Source organism: Setaria viridis, chromosome 2 (assembly GCF_005286985.2).
Source record: "Setaria viridis chromosome 2, Setaria_viridis_v4.0, whole genome shotgun sequence".
NCBI lineage: Eukaryota > Viridiplantae > Streptophyta > Magnoliopsida > Poales > Poaceae > Setaria > Setaria viridis.
In genome coordinates this window covers 14,075,169-14,080,972 of record NC_048264.2, presented here as the reverse complement: position 1 = coordinate 14,080,972, position 5,804 = coordinate 14,075,169, and the positions used below count along the sequence as shown (strand labels likewise).

Here is a 5,804-nt window from a genome sequence, read left to right as displayed (position 1 = left end):
AGTGAAATTGTATGTCCCTTCAGCCAGATGACCTACATTTAGTACAATGCATTCAGAAAAATAGGACAAGCACCTATTTTACATCATAGAGATCTGACTAGGAAAGAGCTTAATATAAAGAACTTACCATCATAGAGTTCTCCCAAAGCATCAAAGAGCAGAAAGCTTTCCTTGTTGTTTTGAAACTTCTTGATTTTGAGGAAAGTCTGCATATTTGAAAAAAAACATTGATCAAATACAAAGTTATCACTATGAGGTTATCCATAGAATTACTTCAAGAAATTAACTTACCACCATGAGGTTCTCTCACATTGTGGCTGATCCTTCAACCATATTTCTTTGTTCATTCCATTTTGACCCACTTTGCATTCTTGCCGCTTTGAGCATCTTGTAGTCTCTCTTAAGACATTCTTTATCTTGAATTTGTGCCTTTGTGTACGAGACAGACTTGTTTCTCAGATGGAACTCCTTCACCATCTTGTTCCACCCTTTAGTGTTCCAAACGTTGTCACTTCTATAGCCACAATCTTTATACTCATGCAGAATTTCAACAAGTGATTTCTCAAGAGTTGGGTTCCAGTCCACTCTTTGTTTTCCTACATAAACAATGGTCAAGCATTAGTAACAGAAATTTCATAGCATCAATAATACAAAATTGACAAGAAACAAATTGCTAGTACTGAACCCACATTTCTTGGGCGATGGTATCTCTCAAAGCATTGCCTTGTGCAGTGCCTGAGTCATTGTTTTGATCGCCATTGGGTAAAGAAACAAAGTGTGTTGGATCGATATTATCGGCTGATGATCCAACCATTCCTCATCTCCATGAAGTAATTGGATTAGATTGTGGAAGATGGATGCAGCTATAGGTATTTTCACTTGATTTTCTAATGTATGGAATGTGGCAACTTTGAGAATGGGGAATCGCTTCTTAAGCACTCCCAAAATCCTTTCGACATGGTTCCTCAGTAGTGCGTGGTGGTGGTTGAAGAGCTCCTTTGAGTTTTGTGGTCTTCGATGTCCAGCTCCAAATTCTTTCAAATGGTATCGAACCCCTTGATATGGAGCGAGGAAAGATGGAGTATTTGCATACCCTCCATCAACCAGATAGAATTTGCCTGGAGGTACCTGGAAGCCCTTGCTCATAGCCGATCTTAGCACTCTGGAATCTGTAGCTGATCCCTCCAATCCACTAGAAATAAAAGTGATGTTGAGATCAAAATCACATGCCACCATCACATTAATGCTTAGTGTGCCCTTTCTATTCCTAAAAGGAGAATGCTTCTTAGGGAATATGGAAACGGGGATATGAGTTCCATCAATGGCACCAAGACAATTCTTGAAGAATGGATAGAATCTAGGATTATCTTGGATTTTCGGATGCACTTGATTAGGATCGGGGGACTAGAGGAAACGACGAGAAAGTGTGGGAATGACCTTCTTGAAGAAGTGGTTGATGTGACGATGGAAGGTGTCGTTGCTGTGCCCAAAGGTCACTACAAGATCCTCATATGAGGCGTTGCGACTTAACATGCATAGGAAGAAACCCAACTTTTCCTCCACCGTAATCCTTGTATCAACAACAAGTCTTTTCCTTCTAAGATAAGTCGCCAACTCTTTGAAGATGTGGGGTTCCATCCTAAATATAACTTGACAGTTCTTGATATATCCCTCAAGGAGTCGACGAACCTTAACCTCTCCTGTTTCTTCTGATGTATGACGTTTCTTCTTTACTCCTCCTTCTCTAGCAGAACCCATCAGATATAAGGCAGGGAATAGAAAACATCATCATGTCATCATCTTCTTCCTCCCTCCTCTTTCTAATACGATCTCTCAATGAGATATTCATTGCAGAACTAAAGCATATAAATTTATAGTAAGATAGAAGCTAAATAGATAAAATGGAAGGCTAAATAGGTTGTCACCTAAATTACTCATTGCAATAGAAAAAATTACTTATTGGAATAGACTTAAACATAGATATAATTATGTACCTATTGGAGTTGGTACCGGATCCCAAGAAGGGGGTGGTTCACCTTCCCCAACTCTTAATGGTGCTGGTGGGATCTACAAGTAACAAGAAAAAGTTAGCACATCAAAAGCTTCTATCCAAGAACAGATATAATGTAATAGTTAAAGCAAATACTAGCATTAGCATCTTTGAATGCTAATGTAACATTAGCATCTTAATTAAGCAAACAAATAACCTGACATGGATGAATTTTGCTGTAGGACCACACATGACAGTAAGATCAATTTGCATCAAGAAATCACTACAGTGAAAACTTGGAGATCCTTTTGTGAATTAGCATAAGCAGCAATGGATCTAGCATCTGTGAGTCTGTGATATGATTGGGGCAATAGAATTTGCTTAAACTAGTACGATTGGGGCAGCTCCAGCTCTCGATCAACACAAACAGCATCATCAGCTCGTGGTTCAGAACCATTTCAGAATTTGGCTCATGGGTAAAATGGTCCTGAAATTTAGAATGACCATCCAACTTCATGAAAAGAGTTTTCTATGCTTGGGGTCTCTTGATTTGCAAGACATACAAAGTAGTTTGTAAATTTTGCTAACAGAAACAGTAGTAGGAGCTAGCTATGCTGTCTAATTAAGTAATTAAGGAGATAGAAAATCAACAAGGCGTGAGTGTGGTATATTTTCACTGCTAGTAGAAGCTTTGCTTATTAAATTACTAACTCATTATCTTTTATACAAGGAGTGCTTATTAACTCAAAGCTACCCAGGCCATTACTGCAGCTCTACTCTATTCTAGCTCTAGGCTGTAGCTGCAGCACCAGGCGAATCAGAAATAAGGCAAGAAATCAGGCAAGATGATCGCATAGAATCATGTTGAAAATTTAACATTAAAATTCTGGATAGTCAGATCAATCAAACAATTCTGGATATATTACATAGATGAACTAGAACTAATAGCTATTTTCAGTACGTTCACTAGGTCAACTCAATATCTCAATTCTTTCATAATAACTTGTACTAAAGAACCTTGCTCGACCAAGCACCATCTTTCTTCAACTCTAAAAAATTCGAAACCAAAATATTCACCCATTAGCTTCAAAGTATACCTGCTGCTCAGTGCTAAACTAACACATTCAATCACTATGGTCTTGACACATAAAGAAATGACAGAAGCTCCATAGTTCTGATTGCATAATAAGTTGATGCGTTTATTGTTAGTTTCAGGCTTCAGGCACACACACTAGGTGAAGTTGCAAATAAGTTGCATCAATCCAGTTGCCTTTTGATCAAACAGTACCAATAAGCCCACACCATATGCCCTTAGGCAGACCAAACAATAGTATAAGTAGACAGCGAATTTATGAGGTAAGTAGACAGTGAATTCATGAGGTAAGTAGACAGCGACTTTACCTGCTAGGTCATCATCATGTCATGGTAAATGCATGATGCATGGAAATCTAAAATCAGTTACCATAAAAAGGAAAGGTAAAGATCAAAGGAAACATGGCAACAGATATGATACAAAACCTGGAATTTCTAGAACAGGAACTAACAGGTGATTAACTAGCACGCATACTTTTCCCCTCAAAGAGATAAAGGAATCAAACAAACAAGAAGCTGATAGCCTGAAGTAAGATTGACTAGGACAGATGTCATGTTCCATAGTACAGCTGTAGCACCTGTCTAACTAACATTCTCATCGGCTGTAAAAATTACAATACTCTACTATAAGGAAGATGAATTTGTGCTTCAATCAACACCGAATCCAAATATGTCTCTCAGAAAGACAATGTTGGAGCATATGCAAAATGAACATAGCTACCCGAGGAGGGTCCGATCCCAAGCAAGTGACCACCCACAGGTGAGGTCACTTCAACTAAGCTAACTGACTGCCGACTGCTAACTGAATATAGGAAACAAATGAGTTTTCGTTCAATCATGGTTTGGGTTACAGAAACTATAAATCAGAAGCACAGTCCAGCCGAATGAACCTAGAAACCGAAAGATTAGATCAGTACTGACTAAGCTAACTGACTGCCGACTGCTAACTGAATCAAAACAAAAAGAAAACACTAACAGATACTGAACACAAAGATGGATTACTGTCATCACAATAAACTGCACATGACAGATGTGAAGCAAAAGGAGCTGTCGGTATCACCAATGCAATGGGAAAAGAAAATTGTAGGAAGATTCTACTCAAAGCTGATGCTATATGCTATTTAGGAAAAGTCCTAGGCTCGCAAACACAAAAAACTATACTGGACAGAGCGAGGCAGACAGCAGGAACCTAGCATGCAAACCATACCCACATCTCCAAACATATGCCAATACCACACGCATATGCTAGTCATCGAAGAATAGAGACAAATACCAATCAGATCGAGAGGGTGGCAGCGGTGAGAGCAACCGCCGGACTCCAAACAAATACCAATCAGACTCTCGCAAGACGGCCGCGGCTGTCGCCGGATCTCGCGGATCGTGCAGCGATGGCCGGGCGGGCGGACGCAGGAGTAGATCTAGATCCCGGCTAGCCCGTGCACCAATCGACGAAACAAGAAACGATGGCCAGGGAGCAAGAAACCTAGGGCGAGAGGGAGAGAAGACAGGGAAGGCGGCGGCTTACTGGCGAGAAGGCAACGGTCACCGTCGCGGTGGTGGCCGTCGGAGATGTGCTGCACCGCCACGCCGCCACCTTGCGCCGCCGCCGCGTCGCCTCGCGCGCCGCTAGCGGAGCGTCCGTCTCCTCGCGTCGCGTGTGGCCAGGAACCGTTCCAGGAGGGATGAGGTGCGGATTGATTCCGGGCCAAGGAAGGAAGGATTGAAATCGTTCCGGCCCAGGTTTGGTTCCGGGCCAGGCCAACCGAACAGTACTTTTTATATTGGATCGTATTCGTTTCGGGCCGTTCCAATCCGTTCGGATTGGGCTGCAATCCAGGCCATTCCGGCCAAACCGAACGGGCCCTTACGCGGACCGGTTTCGTACGTGATGGACGACTTGATAACGTGTCACGTGATGCAAACCAAAGTTCGGTTAGGGTCGGTTCGGCCTGATCACACAGAACAAACACGTTGTTTATCTCCCGAGTCCCGATGCAAGTTACCACCGGCATTTCTGAAGCACATAGGATCGACCAAGGACTCCTTATATATCAAAGTGACCGGTTTCTCTTGGCAGTAATGTGACCCACAATAAGATAAGGCAATACATGCTTTGCTGAAGAGTTGAGACTTGGGATTTGAGACCATGCCCCATAAGGTTCAGGCTAGGTCCTTTATATGCGACCGAGTCTTATTTGTTTTGTTTATTTCCATTCCATTCTTTTGACTTGCCTATGCAAACTTAGATGCAGTTCGCTAGTGCTAGTCGCTAGCCATGCGTCTGGGAATGGGTGGTATCAGCAAGGCTACTAGTGCGGCAGATCAGTGTTAAGGAATCGTAACGCGCGGCGTGAGCTCTTCGACGCGATCTTTGGCGCGTCTACCAACAGTCTCCAGCGGCAGCTGCTGCACCGGCAGTGGCCAGTCCCAGCGAGAGACCATGGCGCGGCTGTGCGACGGAACGCCTGATGACCCTGGCCGATGGCCGGCCAGCTGAGCTCGTCTCGTTGGCTCAGTTTAGCTGATGTTGTACTATTTGGAAACCAAATGCTATGCAAATCATGCCGCAACTAATGACGCTGCCGCTTTCTCTCAACAAAAGTTAAGCCTCACTGATCCGCGAGCGATTACAATTGATTGCACCTGCAATCATCGCAGCGGATCCATTGTATCTGCAATCTGGCAGCAGGTCACCATGCTCAATCATCGAAGATGTATGAAG

The 5,804-nt window shown here is 42.8% G+C and overlaps 1 pseudogene; it reads right to left on the bottom strand.

Moving 5' to 3' along the window:
• Nucleotides 1-688: 688 nt before the first annotated feature.
• On the bottom strand, nt 689-4,877 carry LOC117844758 (uncharacterized; annotated as a pseudogene).
• Nucleotides 4,878-5,804: the final 927 nt, after the last annotated feature.